The sequence below is a fragment of the Chanodichthys erythropterus genome, chromosome 5 (assembly GCF_024489055.1).
Source record: "Chanodichthys erythropterus isolate Z2021 chromosome 5, ASM2448905v1, whole genome shotgun sequence".
In the NCBI taxonomy this organism is placed as follows: Eukaryota; Metazoa; Chordata; class Actinopteri; order Cypriniformes; family Xenocyprididae; genus Chanodichthys; species Chanodichthys erythropterus.
In genome coordinates, this window is record NC_090225.1 from 32112691 (window position 1) to 32132379 (window position 19689).

Consider the following 19689-nt stretch of genomic DNA (forward strand, 5'->3'; position numbering starts at 1 on the left):
TGTGCTCAGGACTCGCGGAGCGCTACTGGAGAGCTGGAGAAGCTCCTCCCCAAGTCCTCTACGTAGACGGTGACTGTTGCTCTGCCACCAGGAACGGAGAGGCAGCAGCAATGTTTAGTGAGCGGGACCAGCTGATTGTCAGGCTGGACGTGTGGCACTTCATGCAGAGGTTTGCAGTAGGAGTGACCACAGACAGCCACCCGCTTTATGGCCCCTTCATGAAACGCCTCACTGCTTGCATCTTCGAATGGGATGCTTCAGATGTGGAGAGGCTAAAGGAGGCCAAGCGGTCGACAGGCTGCCAGCCCACCCCTAAAGAACTGGCAAAGCATTGCCGCCGCCGCACTCGAGGGGCCCAGGAGACTGAGCAGCTAATTGAAAAGCTGCTTAAAGACTTCGCAGGGGCAACAGACACCATGGGCATCAAGCTCCTTGACCAAGAGAGGATGCAGGAGATCCAGCAGTGCCACATCCAGTGCATCCAGAACCCACCAGCTGTACAGGAAGACGGGACAGGTGAGCAAGAATGGGGTCATTCTACCCGTGTACTGCTGTGCACGCGGCTCGACATCCCTTGAGTCGTTCCACCTGCACCTGAATCGCTTCGTGCCAGGTTTGCATTACTCAAAAATAGTGTTTGTTTATTTGTGTTTGCACTTTTTTGTTTCTTTTTTCATGGTGATAATTTCTGATTTTTATTTTTTTTGGGGTACAAGGGCAAATGCCTTGCATTTTCAAATGTACCTGTTGGATGGACTGGTGCAGTGGAACGAGGCACATGGGGTTGCGGCAGTCAAAGGTGCCAGCAGGGAGGAGATCTGCTATGGCGGCCAGCTGCTGCAGTACTGTAATGCACTGAGCCAGCAGCTTCTGGGTCTGAAACTGGTTCAGGATTACACCAGCCCCGGGAATACACAGGTTTGTGTGTTCATGCAGACATTCTACTGTTTTTCATGTTATTAAACATGATTGAAAAATTTATTTGACATCACAGGTGAAAAAAAAAAAAAAAATAATAATAAGTACTCCATTTTCAAGTACAAAATTAATGCAAGAAAATAGAGCACTTTAAATACATTATGGAAGTGTACTTTTTCACCTGGGATTGAATAGGAGTTTATTAACCTATTTTCATGTACAGATTGAGTGTGTGGGACCAGATGGCCAAGCCGGTTACGACCACGTCATTAGGCTGGCCGACAGTCTGGACCTGCGCCATCAGGGGTTTGTCACTCAGAGTAAGGTGGATGAGATCGTGGAACAACCCGTCAGATCATGACAAGTGCTGGGCCACTGAAAGGGCCAAGTCGAGTAGTGGAAGCCATCTGCCTGGCTCTCTGCCGAATTTACCCTGCTGGTCAGACCATCGCCAGAGTCCGGGTAAACCGATGGCCTGCCAACCTAAGGGATTACAGGATGATCCGAGACATAGCCCTGGGCAGCCCCGGAATCATGGCTGGAACAAAATTAAAGCTCTTTAAGCTAAACCAACTCACAATCTCCCAGTGGTAGGTTCAGTAATTAATCGTTTTTGTCTGTTTTCATATTCATAATCATCATTACACACATATACAGTCTTATATTGTCTTTTCTGTACATAGGCACAATGCTCGAATAAAGAAGCAGGAGAGGGAGGTCTTACAGCTCGACACTGAGCCTTTTACTGCTCCTTTGGTGGCACCTGAACACCTCCCACCGGTACTGCCAAAACTAATGGAAGCAATCCAGCATGGACACTCATCTTTTGAGTTTGAAATACCTCAGGATGCGTCTGGACAGACAGCACTGTGTTCCCAAGGCCAGCCTCCTCCAGTGGGCTCGACGGCAGCAGCTATTGCCAGACTCAGCCACTTCTTCCATACCTGCTGCACATACATCTACCGCAGCACCTGTGCCTTCTGCGTCTACAGCCACGCCCATACCTGTTGTAGGAGCACCTGTAACAGTCGCAGCACCAGACGAGAAGAGGGTGCCCAGGACAACAACGTGGCGGCAAAAGAAGCTGTCAGAGGCAGCCGCAGCTCAAGGTTTGAACCCGAAGAAAGGTCAGATACCTCTGCAGTTCCTTTGCCAAAACTGTGGCCAGCGAAAGACTAAAGATTTTGGCCACAGACAGTTCCGGGGTGTCTACTTCTGTGCAAAGGCTTCTGGGAAGACAAGAGAGGAGAGACATATGTATATATAAATAAACATTTTCCTTTTTCTAATGTCTGTGTACATTTCTGCTTTATTAGATGTGCGCAATACTTACAGTATAACAAGTATCTATTAAATCTAAAAATCTATTAAATAATATAACATGTTTAAGGTTTTACAATACCATAGAAATTTTATTGCATACCAGATAAAGAACCTGTTCAAAATTAATTTAAAAGCACTTCAAAAAAAAAATTTAGAAAACTGCACTGATGATTTCTCATTTAATTTTAATTTATTGAAATGCTAATGGATAGGGAGGATTGGAAACAAATACCTCATTGTCCAGAAGTCAGAAAGAAAATGCATATGGTATGAAGACATTCTGTATTTGATATATATATATATATATACACAGGGATTGATTACTTAATTGATTACTGATTCCAAATTACATGACAAATTGTAGTTAGTAACGTAATCCCTTACATTACACAATTAATCAGACTACTTTGATTACTTTTGACTATCCTATTTAGTTCAATGTGAAATTAGATTAATCTTGTACCATATTGATATAAAAATACAAATATATTCCATTCTTTATCAACCGAAAGTGTGTTAAATATTACATTAAGTCAGAGATTAAATAAAAGCTAAAAAAAAAATAAAATAAAATAAAAAAAATAAAAAAATTAAAAATCTAAATAAAATTAAAAAAATAAATAAAAATTGTTTCTCCATGTCATGTGACCATTTTTTTTTGTTATTATTGGCCTAACTTATTAACTTTAAAAAAAAAACAACAACAAAAAAAAAAAAAACAGGAGGTTCAGCTGACGAAAAAAAATAAATAAAAATTAGAGAATCCCTGCATTGCATGTTAATATGAAATGTGAATTTGTACATTTTAATGTGTTTGAAAGACAAAAGCCTTCCAAAGACACTAATACAAGGTTAAATGACTATATTCAATAATTACAGGGATAGTTCACCCAAAAATTAAAATTATCCCATGATTTACTCGCCCTCAATCCAGACGAACACAATCAGAGATATATTAAAAATATCATTAGTGCTCAGAGGTTTATAATGGTTGTGAATGGGGGGGCCGTGTTTTGAAGTAAAAAATAATGCATCCATCCATAAAAAATCCATACGACTTCAGTGGGTTAATAAAGGCCTTCTGAAGCCATGCCAAGAGAAATATCCATATTTAAAACTTTAAAAATGAGGAAGCTAGTTATTTGAATTTATAAAAGAGAAATTTCAGAGTAAATCATGATAATTTTTATTTTAGGGTGAACTATCCTTTTAATATGTTTGTCAGGACACAATGACACAATACCTTTTTTAAAAGTGAAATAATTTCTGTAAATCTAGTGATCAAATGCTGTGTGGGTCTCAGTTTTCAGTGACTGCACAGACAGACCAGCCACTAGTCATGTGAATGTTACACAAACCTGGAAGACCTTCTGGACATGTACAAGCAGTAGACTTTAATAGAGAGAAAAAAAAAAAAAAAAAAAAAAAAAATTAAAAAGTAGTGGGGAGAATCAATGAATTATAATCAATTTACTGCCATTGTGGGAAACAATGTTTTTTTTTTTTTAATTTAGTACTGTCCTGAATAAGATATTTTACATAAGAGATGTTTACATAAAGTCCACAAGGAAAAAAAAAAAAAATAGCTGAAATTATAAATATAACCCCATTCACAAGTTTGTGAACCCTTGATTCCGAGTGTGGTTACCTGGATGATCCATGACCGTTTATGTTTTATGATGGTTGTTAGAGCCCTGCACGGCCCGTGTCCGACAGCTTGTCAGAAATTTCGGCGCGAGCCCAACTGGAGCCCGTTCTTTTTTTATATCCTCCCATAATGCAGCCTTTGCAGTTTTGTTTTTAATTGCAAAGTAGTTGTAATCCTTCTCGTTTCTTTATTAAATCAATTCAGAAAAATGTTTGGAGCACTTTTTTGTTTGTTAAAGTTTGTTTCTTAGAAGTGTGCAGCTGCCGACAGGAAGTTGACCACGTTTGATCGATTTAGACTCAAATCAACACTCGTCTTGCCTACAATAAAAGCCATTAGATATAAAACACTAATATAAACATTTCACGGTGTTAGTTTAAATGTTCATTAGCACTACCACAGTAAAAAAGCAATTCTGACAAGCTTTTCTACGGGCTGCTCACAACAGCGTGTGGAAAAACTTCACAGTTTGTCTTACTTCAGGCCTACAGCTAGCTATGCATTAAAAATCAAGGCTTCGCCACAGAATGTAGTCATTTTCAAATGAAAAGTGAGACCACATGCTACAGCCAGAAGAACACTCATATAGAGAGAATCGTGGAGAAAAAGCACAGCATCCTTACTGGAAAGTTTTAATTAGGGATGCTCATAATTGACTGGTCAAACGTCTTGGTTAACCAATTAATACTATCGGTTAGACGGTTTAAAAAGAAAACAAACCATAAACATACAGCTATAGACAATAAATCCTATAAACCGTAGCCTATTCAGAGCAGAACCATAACGAAAAATAAAAATACATGTTGCCTACCTCTCCAATTCAGCACAAATCCAAATGTTTCCATATTCTTAATGTATTTGAATGCTAAACTATTATTTAATATGTAAATTATAAGCTTTGTACTTCGCCTGCGTTCCAACAATTATTTTGTTAATAAACATGCTGTGATGTCCAGTTAGAAATGCGAGAACTGATAAGCTATGTTGTATGTGCGCAAGTGCTGCTGCGCTGAAGAGACTCGCTGCTACACTAAACATGAGGACGCGTCACGCAGTCTGTAACGAGGCACAGCTATGGCGTCATGTTATTTCTGCCAGAGCAGCACTAGGTCTATGTATGCGTTTGTTTTACCGTCATCAGCTTCTAATCAAGGTTTATTTTTATTAATGCATGTCCAAAGTATTAAAAGGAGAAGCCTAAAGAGCTATGATGTAAAAAAAAAAAATGTCCTGAAGCCTGGCCCGTGGGCTGCAATTAAGTCAGGGCCCGTCAGGCTCGGGCAGAAATGCAGGGCTCTAATGGTTGTTCATGAGTCTCTTGTTTGTCCTGAGCAGTTAAACTGAGCTCTGTTCTTCAGAAAAATCCTCCAGCTCCTGCAGATTCATTAGTTTTCAAGCATATTTTGCATATTTGAACCCTTTCCAGCCGTGACTGAATGATTTTGAGATTCATCTTTTCACACTGAGGACAACTGAGGGACTCAAACTCAACTATTAAAAAAGGTTCAAATATTCACTGATGCTCCAGAAGGAAACACGATGCATTAAGAGCCAAGGGGTGAAAACTTTTGAATTCAAATATCAAGGTAAATTGTATTTAATTTGTCTTCCGGGAAACATGCAAGTGTCTGATGAATAAACTGAAGAATCTGCAGGATCTGGAGGATTTTTCTGAAGAACAGAGCTCAGTTTAACTGCTCAGGACAAACAAGAGACTCATGAACAACCATCACAAAACACACAAACAGTCGTGGATCATCAGGTGAACACACACAGTATTGAGAATCAATGCTTCACATACTTATGAATGGGGTTTTTTAATAAATTCAGCTATTGTTTTTGGATTATATGTAAACATCTTTTATGTAAAATATCTTACTCAGGACAGTACTAAACAAAAGAACAAGCATTTTGTATGATCTCTATTTAAAATTATTCACTTTTCAGAGATTCTGCAAGTGGTTCGCAAACTGTACTTATAAATATGAATACAATACTGTTGAAATATAACAATATGACACTATTTAAATACAAAAAAATAAGTTTAATATATTTTAAAATAATTTATTATATATTGAAATATTTAAATATGATTTAAATGATTTGAAATATAAGGGTCCTGAATCTCATTTATGCATATGGTATGAACAAAATTTTATGTAATTGTATTTAAATCACTCAAACTCAAGTTAATGTCAAAGTTTTTTTTAATAGAAATAAAATATTTAAATGTATTAAAATGAGTATTCTATGATACATTTAAACAACGACTTAAACTATGAACAATATAAAGGGTCCTTTATATCAATAATGTATAAACAAGAAATGTTATGGAACTGACATTTCAAACATTGAATGCTTTAAAAAAATATATATATATAATTTTTTAAAATATGAATTGAATATTTGAATATTTAAAATTATATTCAATTTAATACATTTTAAATAATTGATTATACATTGAAATATCATATTATTTAATTAAAATATAATGGTTCTTGATATTGTTGACATTGATGGTATAAACAAGACATTATTGAATTTTACCGAGTGTTTTAAGAAATATCATTTATATGAGGTTGATATGTCTTAATATATTTTATTTTACATTGAAATATTTAAATATTGCTTAGCCCGCCCCTGAACGATCCCAATTCCCTGATTTCTCTCATTCTCTCGCAGGGTTCCTGTTTGTCAGAGACAGTAGAGAGTCTCTTTAGTGTTTATGACGGTGACATTAATTCTCTTCCACCTGTAAACCACTGGTGTCTGCAGGAGCAGGTTATAGTTCCCTGAAACAGTGTTTTAAGCCTTTCTGCAGTCTGGACTTACATGTTCATCTGACCACTTTCCTGAAGACAAAAGCAGAAAAACATTCATTTTTTAACTTGATCAGGTTAATGAACAGTCTTTAAAAAAACAAACAAACAAGCTGTTTAATGCATCAGAGCATGATGGGATTAACACTAGCCGAGCTTAACACGTGATGAATAAATGTTGTTTCGTTAAACGAATGCAGTAAACTAATGTTACGCAGCATTCTTCAGCTGATATAACTCAAGTGAGCAGTTACTTTACTAACTATAGAAACACAGGACATTTAGAAATTAAACAAATTTAAAGAAACAAATTAAAAAAAGGGCATTTTTTCCACTACACGTGTCTCAATATCTATAAACATGACAGAGCCACAATCAGCTCAAATTATGCTGCATCATAATTAAACAGTTAACGTTAACAAATCCAAATGATTACATGAGAAAATGTCATTTACTCACCAGAATCTGAACATGTGAGCTGCTCATCTTCCCGCTTCACCGCTGCGGGTTTCGGGACTTTAATAACACTTTAATAACCTGCCAGAGGGAGCATTAAACCACTGAGCAACACTGAAACTTTATATTTATGTTCTTTTAATAGCAGGATTATATCATCACGCCTGCGCATCAAGCGCCTCCCGCCGATGTTTTGAACGCGCTCGACACCTAACCGGAAACGTCCAAGGAACAAAGACGTCATTTCCTTAAAACGAACAAATAGCCGTTAAAATTATATATATATTTTTTTGTGTCTTTGGTTGAAATGATCTGATTAGATATTTATAAAAAGTTTAACAAAATATAATTAAAGAGTTTGGAATCTCTCACCCCATCCGCGTCTGGTTAGGACGGTCTATGGTTAGGACGCGGTGTGCAGCTCCCCCTCGTGGACAAGAGTGTTACTAGCCTAGTCATTACTGTTGACTCTTTTCCTGGCCACTAAATGAGATATTTTTAAATGTCCCGCTCGCGTTCGTCTATATGATGGCAGTGAACATTGATCAGTGAAAATTGACAGTGAACAACACTATAAAAAGCTTAAGAGTACCAACAAAAAAAGCGCCGAGTATATGGTTTCCTCAAATAATGTCATGGTCTTTATGGTTTAAATGTCATTGCTAATTCATTATTCGTATAACAGCAGACTATATGGCCATTCGTGAAGGACACAGATTCATATTTTTGTTGAGACGTTCACTTTTACCAGGGTGTTCGGAGACGGAGGGAAAACAATTACGCCACTAGATGGCGACATGTCTGATTGACATCAGTGCAACCGAGTGCCTTTCCAAGGAGGATGCGTTAATCAAATACAGTAAAATTAATTTTGTAAATTACAACTTATCAATAGAGGTTAGCTGTTACAATTTCAATTAACTTATCCATTTTAAAGATACTTTAAATCGTAATTTATTCCTGTGATGGCAAACGTGGAAAACATTTAGGCCACTAGATGGCGACACGTGAGTGTCTTTTGAGTGTTTACAGCCGCTTACAATTCACACAAAACTCCTTTTCTATAAATTCTACACAAACACGCACACAACATGCAAAACATCACACACATGAAGGGAGAAATGCAAGTTTGAACATTTATTGGTTTCTCAACTTGGAGTTTTGATTTCTAAGTGAACATATTAGGTTTAAATGTTTTCACACATGATCAATGGATGTAGATAATTAGAAAATGATCAAAACATTAAAACAGCTATTCCAATTATAGTAAAATGTAATTAAGTTAGCTTGAGAAAAACAACTTAATAACGCTATTTAAAAACTTATTTTGAGACTAAAATTCTGACTTGAACTCAAGTTTTGAAGCTGGAACCATCAAACTCCGCTTAATGTGATCTTTTCCTAAAAATGACTATTAAAACTCTGAGGGGAAAAATAAAATAAATAAAATAAATAAATAAAGACTTATAATGGAAGAAATGTTCCAATGAGGCAGAACTTTTCAAACTGCCAGAAGCCCATTATACTCGATTAAACTGCCATTTTAAGTATTATTTCTATATCCATCTATCTATATACCTTCAAACTTCAAGCTACTACTTCAAAACTTTCTGTTCAGCCTTTTTCAAGCCAATTTCAAAGTTTGTCTCGACAAACTTTATCATAAATTATGTTCATTATCATTACTCCAGTCTTCAGTGTCACATGATCCTTCAGAAATCATTCTGATATGCTGATTTGATGCTCAAACATTTGTTATTATCAGTGTATTTCAGGATTCTTTGATTAGTAGAAATGTCATTTTTCCATGAGCATTTATTTGAAGTGGAGGATTTTCCTCAGGGCCGGACTCATGTTGACATCAGGAGAGAATAACTCTTGAATGTTGAGGGGATTCGCTCCGGGAACATGACCTCAGACAGGGATTGTCGGCCCCATTGCTCACTGATGGTCATAGCTACATGACTTGTACCTTCTCACCTTTGATTTGGCATCACGCTGGTGGCCGTTTACACAAAACCATCTGTTCTGTTGTGTCATGTGACTGTTAAACTCGAGTTTCCCTGCCTCGGCTGTTCTGAAAGGAGGGTTTCCAGGTCTCTGTGCTCGTCTGTGAATCATGACGGAGTGAAACTAGCAGAGCAGCTCTCGGTCACATGACACGCTCCTCCCCCGCAGACTTCCCGCTCTTTCGCCCCAGGAGGATCCGCTCTGTCTGCGGGGGAGGGGAGGGACGCGCCACGTGACAAAGAGCTCCTGCGTGTCAGGCTGAGCCGTCCTATCACTGCTAGAAGATCAGGGTTCATTTGTATATGGTCTACAGCTCAGAAAATACTACGGTAAACCCACACAAGACTGCTGCTTTGAAAATATCCTGGTTTTTAGATGTTTACAGGGCTACGGTCCCCATGATTTACAGTCACATTTGACGTAAGGGAGTAGAATAAGTGGTTTATCCACTCACCACCAATGAAATACATACCTGGGGGTCCCCGGTATATATAGCTGTGGTCCGATCTCTCAGTTCGTGCTCGCTTCGGCAGCACATATACTAAAATTGGAACGATACAGAGAAGATTAGCATGGCCCCTGCGCAAGGATGACACGCAAATTCGTGAAGCGTTCCTTATTGTTATTCTTTATGATTTTATAATTAATTTACTGTAATAATTCATATTTCATACTGTACAAGTGAAAAAGCCCGTATTTTCGGGTGCAGGACGGCGCGCGGCCGCCAGAGCGCGCCTCACCCTCACTCTCACTCTAGAGAGCGCCTCACTCAAACGACTGCATAAACTCGGGTTTAGAGAAGTAACAGGAGCATAAAAGTTTGATTTTAAGCAAAATAATGTTGTAAGTGTTCGCAATGATTGTATTTATCATCCTGATGTTTCTTCAGTCGATTTTAATATTAATCTGTCGGTTGTTAATGCACTAGCGTCGCGAATCTCCGTTCAATCCAGCAGATCTCGACAGGAATTTAATCAAATATGATTAAATAGAATAAATACTAACGTATAAAGAAGTTAAATTAACTTACCACACACGTGTGTTGTTCTCGCGCAGCTGTCGAATGTGCGTATTTTCCCTCGGCTCGTGTTTCTTCTGTAAGTTACCTGAAAACACAGCGAAAAAAAACACAAAATATGTTTTAATTTCCACTAACAAAACTTAACGGTGTTACTCAATAATGTTACTGCTTCGCAATTCAGATCAACTGCAGGACAAACAAACAAAACATGTTCTCCTTTCGAGCATCATCTGGCAGATTATAACCGAGGAAAACATCTGAAAACGTCAAAAATATGCTAGATTTGAGGTTGTCTAACTTACTGAACTGAACTGAAGTAGTTACCGATGTAAATATGACTGGATATCATCACTGTTGGAGAATAACAGTCTCATCTGATGCTGATGAAGAGGATCGCACAGGTGTGGGTGAGGAGCTGATAATCAGTGCCAGATGTGATCATGTCTGACTGGGTGCAGGTGGTGACCAGAAGGGATGCTGGGAAATGTAGTTCTGTGGTGACTGAGGCTTTTGGCACGTGTTTAGGATCTAGTTGCATCTTTCCCACAAACTACACTCATGAGTTAAAGGGTTAGTTCAGCCATAAATGTAATTTCTGTCATTAATTACTCTACCTCGCGTCGTTCCACACCCGTAAGACCTTTGTTCATCTTCAGAACACAAATTAAGATATTTCTGATGAAATCCAACAGGTTTATGACTTGATATCTATAATCAACACTTTCAAGGTCCAGAAAGGTACTAAAGACGTCGTTAAAACAGTCATGTGACTGCAGTGGATCAACCTTAATGTTATGAAGAGACGAGAATACTTTTTGTGCGCAAAAAACAAAACAAAAATAACCACTTTATTCAACAATCTCTTGTCTTAGGTTGAACCACTGCAGTCACGTCGATGTCTTTAGTTTGGCCATTCCTGATTATTGGCGTTTTATTTCAGCGTCCTGTTATAATCAGGGTTGGGAATGTTACTTTTAGAATGTATTTCACTACAGATTACAAAATACATGCTTTAAAAAGTAATCTGTAACATATTTCGTTACATTTCTCAATTTTAGTAACTTAATCTAAATACTTTGGAATACTTTGAAATACTTAAAGGACCATATTAACTTGATGTTCTGTTTTAAGTTTACAACCTGTAAATAAAAATGACCTCTAACCACCAGGATTTGGTTTTCCACTAAAGTCTATTTTTAACATCAGTTACAAAATATATATCTGCAGTCTATTAGACATAACCTATGTGTTGGTAAAGAATTTAAATATCTTGATAAACAAATTATGAAAATATGTGTTTCTTTTAACATCACATCCATATATAATTACTATTGATATATCATTCCTAAATTATATTTTTATATTTGTAAAGATGTGCATCAGAAGGATAACAAAATATTAAATAACAACAATAAAATATTGTTAATAATATAGGTTGTTTTGTAGGTGTATAGAGTCAAATTGACACAGTGGTTTAAATTGTTTTATTAACAAAGTTTGTTTGTAACATTTAGAATGTTTATAAAGAAAATGAAGTGAAATGATCTACCCAATAATCTCAAGAGAAGGCCTATATTCAAAACTGACACACCTACGGTTTCTCAACAGTTTTTTGCATCTCTCCACCACATTTTACAGGTTTAGAAAAAAATATGATCATTTTGTGTGAACGATCCCTAGAATAAATACGTTTATACTAATATTTAACCTTAGTGCACTGATAGCATTAACCATATAAACAACAAACAGCAAAGAAAAAAAAACTATTTGATTTTTTAAATAATCCTTTATTTAATTTTTTAAAATTATTATTAGTGATGCACCTCTTTTGATTTTTCATGGCCAATAGAACCAAATTGTCCATTTCTGATACTGGTTGCAGATTTTTTTTTTAAAGCAAATGTATTTGTTGTTTATTTGTTCAAAAAAATATGTGTAGCTCTTTGATATTAGAGGCAAACACTGCATTTTTATTACAATCCCAACAAAGATGTTATGAACATGAGCATGAGCAGTTGTTTTTCATTTAAATTATTGTATAATTTCAAGCATGGCCTGACTTTAGCTTTGTGAAATGATGCTACACAAGTCACCTGCACAAAACACAATCAGCAGACGGGCTGAATGAAATGCAAATTCACTCTCTGACAGTAGGTGGCGCTTGTGGAACAGCAGCGATAATAGCGTTTCCATGGTTACTACTATACCAATATACCTAAACATTTGGAATGAATTATTAAGATTTAAAGTTTGTCTGTAAAGTACACCAAGAAATTGGCTTTATAAAACATTATTTAGCGTGGATTTTAATTCTATGATGATTTTGTGTTATTTTTCAAAGACCTAATAAATTCTTAGAAATATTAAACGTAGGCTAATGATAACCATACAAGGCTCAACGTACGAGTAAATAGGAAAATGAGGAGTAAATAAGGAAAATAACATTTTCAAAGGCCAAGAACAGCTTAGGCCTACCTCAAGATTTTCAGATTAACGTTAGATCATGTTGAATCCTTTGAAGCCGATAGAAGTTTTGTTGCAGAGATAGCTTGCATTGCACTATGATGTTACTGTACGTCCTTCTTCATGTTTATAAGTAAAACTGTCTTTGACGTTCCACTAGAGAAATGCGTTCCCTGTTTTCCCGTCCATTACTCACGTGTGATCTCATGTCTGATGACTCTGCAGGTTGCTGATATCTGAACAGGCTGCGCACGGTTTTTTTTTGTGTTTGTTTTTTTAAACGGACAGAGTCGGAGAATCATCAACATTGGCTCGCTGGTTAAAAATCCTCTAACAGCTTACGTTAATAGCCTATTAAATAAAATAAATGACATTACAATTCAAAGTAATCTCTTTGGTAATCTAAAATACTTTTTGAATGTAACTGTAATTTGATTACCATCTATTTAAAATGTAACCATAACGAAATACAGTTACTCACATTTTGTATTTGGTTTTATGTCAATGTTTTATGATACATGATGAACAGTATTAGATTTGTTTTTAACGGTCTACATTTGCAATTTAAATAATATTCACGAAAAACTTAATGAAATTCAAATAATATAAAGCATTATTCAGCAAAATAATAAATTCCATAAATAAAAGCACAAGATGTTGGAAAATAAGTATAAGGTGTTGTTTATATTTACTGCTAAAGCTTATAATAACACCAATTTATTCAATACAAACAACATTTCTGAGGAAAAATATTAACTATATACACTTACACTTAAGTTATTTCCACTATTGCACGTTGTTGCCATATGGCAACATATCATAAAGTACCTTAAAATAATATTTTTTTCCAAAAAATTTTTATAGCACTTCAAGTTAAGCCATTCTAAGAAAAGAAAAAGTGTCAATTTTTTTTTTTTTTTTTATCATAATGTGTGCGGTAGAGGGTTAATTAAGTTTATTTATATAGTGCTTAACACAATACAGATTGTTTCAAAGCAGCTTTACAGTCTGCAAAAACAATGCAGAAATCATTAAACATGAGACAAATTCAAACTCTGCTTTAAAGCATCTCTAAAAAGAATATCAACTCAAGTCAAGATTCAGTTAATTTCAATAACTAAAGTTTATGCAAGAATTATTATATAAACCCTACAAAAACAAAACAAAGTTAAGGCAGTTTCATGCCTGGAGGCGCTGATTTTGACAGCATCTCAGCGTCTCTTCTCCGAATGTACTTCTGCAGAGTTTCCATCTTTGTACCGGTCTGGCTGTCTGCTTCCTCAGTCACTTGATGAAGCTGAAAAGGAGGGACACAGAATCAGCTCAAGCCCCAACATTACGCATTCTCTACTGTCTGCAATCCTCTGTTAGAGATCTGAACCCATACCCTTTTCTGTCGCGGTCCGTCACCTCTTCCTGGGCCGGTGTGCCAGTGCCCTCTCTGACCCGGCGCTCACTGATGGCAGCCACCATGTCAGGAAACAGGCCTGCATACCTCAGCAACGCATCCTTGTTGCCCATGACAGCAGACTGGGTGGTGCAAATATAACTGAAAATATATTATAATATATAACTATATAACTATAACTATATAATATAACTACAAAAAAAATGCATGCATGTATATAGCCTCCCAGTTATGCAAATAACATTATGCATTTATTTCAAAACAATAGTTTGAGGCACATCAGAACTTAAGAGACAACCACAGCCCTGTGAAATATTACCATGGTTTTACTACAGTAACTACAGTTTTATAACTATGTAACTAAGCAGTGGTGACAAAGCGTTAAATAACACAATAACCACGAAATTACAGATGCTTTACTACGGCATTCGTATTTTAAACATGAAAGATGTGGTAAAAACAGGATAAATGAGTTTACATCACTTCACAGGTACAGTACAGACGAACCACACGAAAATTAAACAAAACGTAGTAAAATCATGCGCTCTTACCTCTTCAAATACAATAAATGCACATATATTATCAGCAAATAGTAAACGTAAACGATCGATCTCTTCCAAAAAAGCACTGAATGGCGCTGACGTCGCCCGCGCCTCCAATCCCTGGTTGTCCCGCCCACAGACCAATCGGGATGCAGGAAAAAGTGGAACGTTCTCGAAGGACCAACGGCAGGCTACTCGTCATGACCATATAGGGGAGCTCGCTAAGTGGAACCAGAGTGGAACAGAGCTCCGACCAATGACGGGCCAATCAGGAAGCAGGAAAAGTGGAACAGTGGGACAGAAGTGGAACAAAACTTAACGGTGTTACTCAATAATGTTACTGCTTCGCAATTCAGATCAACTGCAGGACAAACAAACAAAACATGTTCTCCTTTCGAGCATCATCTGGCAGATTATAACCGAGGAAAACATCTGAAAACGTCAAAAATATGCTAGATTTGAGGTTGTCTAACTTACTGAACTGAACTGAAGTAGTTACCGATGTAAATATGACTGGATATCATCACTGTTGGAGAATAACAGTCTCATCTGATGCTGATGAAGAGGATCGCACAGGTGTGGGTGAGGAGCTGATAATCAGTGCCAGATGTGATCATGTCTGACTGGGTGCAGGTGGTGACCAGAAGGGATGCTGGGAAATGTAGTTCTGTGGTGACTGAGGCTTTTGGCACGTGTTTAGGATCTAGTTGCATCTTTCCCAGAAACTACACTCATGAGTTAAAGGGTTAGTTCAGCCAAAAATGTAATTTCTGTCATTAATTACTCTCCCTCGCGTCGTTCCACACCCGTAAGACCTTTGTTCATCTTCAGAACACAAATTAAGATATTTCTGATGAAATCCAACAGGTTTATGACTTGATATCTATAATCAACACTTTCAAGGTCCAGAAAGGTACTGAAGACGTAGTTAAAACAGTCATGTGACTGCAGTGGATCAACCTTAATGTTATGAAGAGACGAGAATACTTTTTGTGCGCAAAAAACAAAACAAAAATAACGACTTTATTCAACAATCTCTTGTCTTAGGTTGAACCACTGCAGTCACGTCGATGTCTTTAGTTTGGCCATTCCTGATTATTGGCGTTTTATTTCAGCGTCCAGAATTGCTGAGTCAATCCACGATTCGAGTCCCTCTAGCTTTCTTCAGTGTATTTTATCTATTGGGTCACCAAAATATATTTTTAAAAACTTTTTGTATTAATTAAAATGTTTCCTTTAATAATGTTTAAAAACAATCTTCATATTAGAAATTATTTAGTTTTTTGTCCCTCAAGGCCTTCTTTGAAAGTGTACTTGGGATAGGAATAATAAAATGAGGAAAACAGTCCATTAATTTTGACATTCCCATAAATATCCATCTGTGCTTTTTTGCTGGTAATGTTTTTTTCTAAGTAAATTTATGATTATTCACTAAAATCACATGATTTAGCTCCATACCTCAGTAACCTCTCAACCCCGTTACACAAACCTTAATGAACTGATACTTGTGTGACATCATTAATAGGAAGTGACATCATAGAAGTCTTCTGAACATCACTGTGAGCAAGTTACCACCTTCTTTAATAATTATAACTAAATTATGTTGTGAAATTGTGTTTGTCGAGCTTAACGACTCAACCCTGTTACATCAATTAAAGATAGAAAACTATAACTTGTGAAAATTATCAATATTATTCACGATTTCTTAATATCATGCATGTCATACGCTCTCCATTTATTCACTAGATTTAGAGCAGTGGCCAAAAAAATCACAACCCCGTCACACCTACATTTTTATTATTATTTTTTGTTACGTTTATGAAAAAGTAATTTAAAGTTAGTTGAATTCTGTCTGAAATCATAAGAAAACTGATTTTAGTTCATATTCTGAAGTTAAGCCTTTGATCAGAAATGATGAGGTTTCTGTCACAAAAAGTGCCCATTTCAGGTTTTAGTATAGCAAAAGTGTGAGATTTTATGTAACTTTTATATTTGCAATGACTGAATTAATGTGAGGGTCAACTAATTAATAGGAAAATGGTGATTTTATCACAAATGCATTTTATAATAATATTCAGAGAGCTCCTGTAGTGTCCATAACTTAAAATAATGACCAATAATAATAGGGATTTGATGCCTGAGATGGGAAAATATGTTAAATATGTCATTAATGTTGTGGGGTGTTCGGAAAAGCAATACATTTTGGTAGAAAGTCTAAAAATGTGTAAGTCCAAATGATACTGGTTTCGTGGAATGACTCTGCTATTAAATAAATTCAACTTACTGCATATAATCGAGGCCCAAACTGCCCACAGTGACTGCACGTGTGCCGGCGGAGCAGAGAGAGTTGGCGAGGGGTCAGGAGGTCACTGCCCATGCTGCCTGACCTGACGACAAAGAGAAAGGGTGGAAGTCCTGTCCCAGGCTTCTTCTGTCTGGCTAAAGCTGATCCGAGGTCAGGGCACAGCACACCTGCTTCCAGTTTTCTCCTGTAGTTGTTGTACCTATTTGTCACAATTAATAGGATGAACTGAATCTGCCTTTACAGTCCTACTTAACGCTTTTTACAAGTTGAAATCTCATAATTACGGTAATTACAACATGGTGTGTGATCCATTCAGACGTGACACAGACTCGTGTGTGTTCATCACAACATTAAAGGTTCTGCGGTGAATCTAGCTGAAAACAGCCACAGAAACTGGAAAATGTCATAATTACAAGCTCGTCAGTTCAGCAGCAGAGTGATTTAACTTGCTGTTATTGACACTGTACAAATATGGTGTTTTGGCAGAAATCCAAATGTTTCTATTATTATATTAAATAGTGGGGAATATAAAACACTTTTACAGAGGTTGTTTTTGTAGGGTTTTTTTAATTACAAATTCCATAGTTTATTACTTTATTAGAGCTGGGCATTGACACACATTTCACGATTCAATTTTGATTTACAAGCTTGAGAGTCAATTCAGTTCAATAAAGATTAATTGGGGCCTAACTCATTTTTATTAGATGTAAATATTCCCAAGCTTGTAGACTTCATACTGTACTGTCACGTAATGTGGAAACAAAGCTCCTGAAGATGAGGAATACGTAGGATTACTTTTCATAAACAAACTCTCAGGAGAAAACGAGGACAAAGGAACTCAGGAAACCAAGGACTATAAGTACTAAAGCAAACGAGGGTCTAATGAGATAATTAATTAGAAAACGGGGGACTGAATAAAACTAGGTCAAAGGATGAGACTTAAGTGATGACCCACGGGGCAACTGTTTGAGCATTGTCACCGAGCGATGTTGCTTTGGCACTTTCCTATTGAGAATGGGTAACAAATTTCTACCTGGATACTTTAGATCAAAATTTGTTGAGAAAGTGCCCAAGCATAATCGTGTGTCATCACCTTTAGAGTCTGTTTACACGACACCATTTTCAACTAAAAATGGGAAACTTTTTAATGCGTTTTGGCCGTTCATTTACACGACAACGGCTTTTGGTGGCCTGAAAATGCAAACTTTTGAAAACAGGTTTCAAAGTGCAAGTTTTTGAAAAGGATAGTAGTCTTCTCCATATGAACTGCAAAAATGTGAATCTGTGAAGACGGTGACACATGCACATGCGTATGCGATTAGTCTATCCACCTTATTTTTCAGTGTTTTCTGTGATGTATTGTCTGCTATAGGGAAATAGCAAAGTGCAGTAAACTGTAAATGCGGCGTATAGGCATGTGTGAGTGTATCAGAATGTGTGTATATGCGCAGCACGTAGACTTTCTTCACAAAGTGACATCGCCAACAACACGTCACAGCGCTTTTAATCATTTATGCGGATCCGGGTGAACGGGGATAGTTTTGATCATGATGTCATCTGTAAAACATTTCAGTTTTTAGTACATCATTGTCATGTAAACATACCCAGAGACAAAACAAAGCATGCATGTTATTCTTGCATTTAAATGCAAGTTTTTATAATCATGTTATAATAATAAATTAGAATGACATAATTATGTTTCTACTATTTTTTTTCTTTTAATATAAACATTTGAATGGTGGCTGTCATAAAACATGAAGGATTTATTCAAACACATTAAATATATTGAAGAACAGGTAAAATACAATGAATATGCATTATATAGTACCGCATTAAAGTTTGTGAACCCCTTGCAGAATCTGTGAAAATGTGAATAATTTTAATAAAATAAGAGGGATAATAAAAAATGCATGTTATTTTTTGTTTAGTACTGTCCTGAGTAAGATATTTTACATAAAATGTTTACATTTACTGAGGACAACTGAGGGACTCAAACACAACTATTAAAAAAGGTTCAAACATTCACTGATTCTCAGTCGGGGGGTGAAAACTTTTGCACAAAATTTTTCTTTGTTTAAATATCTTTCTTTTTTTTCATTTAGTACTGCCCTTCAGAAGCAACAGAAGATACTTGCATGTTTCCTGGAAGTACAATTTACCTTGATCTTCAAATTCACAAATGTTCACCCTCTTAATGCATCGTGTTTGCTTCTGGAGCATCAGTGAATGTTTGTTAAAATTTTTCACATTTTCACAGATTCTGCAAGGGGTTCGCAAACATTAAAGCGGCAGTGTAGTGCATATATTTATCAGAACACTCCTCTCTTGAGTTATTTTTTGAGTTTATAGTGACTGAATGGCTTTTCTGAGGTAATTGTGATGTTACGTGACATTATAGATCTCCAGCTGTTTTATTGGCGTCTTTGAAACACTGATTGATGGATCACATGAGACATGATTCATTCAGTTGTTCTGCATCTTCTGATGTCCGTTCATGTTTATTTGCTGCTGTAACATGTAGTAAAGAGGAAGAGATGATCACTTCATGATCTGTCACCGCATTAAAGACACACAAAAACACATTTATTGGCTGAAATTGGCGTTAAAACTGACAGATTTTGAAAGCTGAGACTCGTATCAGAAGTATCAAAGCACAAAGATTATTGTGATTATTGAACAACAAGTTTTCGTTCATTCATCAAAATACTGAAATGTTGATTCTTGAAGAATCAATATCGGTTCTTCGAAACGACATTCGATTAAAATCAAGAAATCT

General features: G+C 36.4%; 1 long non-coding RNA gene and 1 other non-coding gene across 3 annotated transcripts; one reads left to right on the forward strand and one right to left on the reverse strand.

Annotated features, from left to right (window-relative positions):
• Positions 1-1443: 1443 nt before the first annotated feature.
• On the reverse strand, positions 1444-10607 carry LOC137020228 (uncharacterized). Of its 2 annotated transcripts, XR_010895163.1 has the most exons (6): positions 10498-10607; positions 10205-10280; positions 9647-9715; positions 7168-7245; positions 6722-6741; positions 1444-2147 (listed from the first exon to the last, which is right to left on the reverse strand). It is a non-coding gene; the product is annotated as an uncharacterized lncRNA (long non-coding RNA). The 2 variants fall into 2 exon arrangements; XR_010895162.1 differs by lacking the exon at positions 1444-2147 and having other exon boundaries at positions 6530-6741.
• On the forward strand, positions 9692-9798 carry LOC137020888 (U6 spliceosomal RNA). The gene has a single exon (XR_010895259.1). It is a non-coding gene; the product is annotated as a U6 spliceosomal RNA (small nuclear RNA).
• Positions 10608-19689: the final 9082 nt, after the last annotated feature.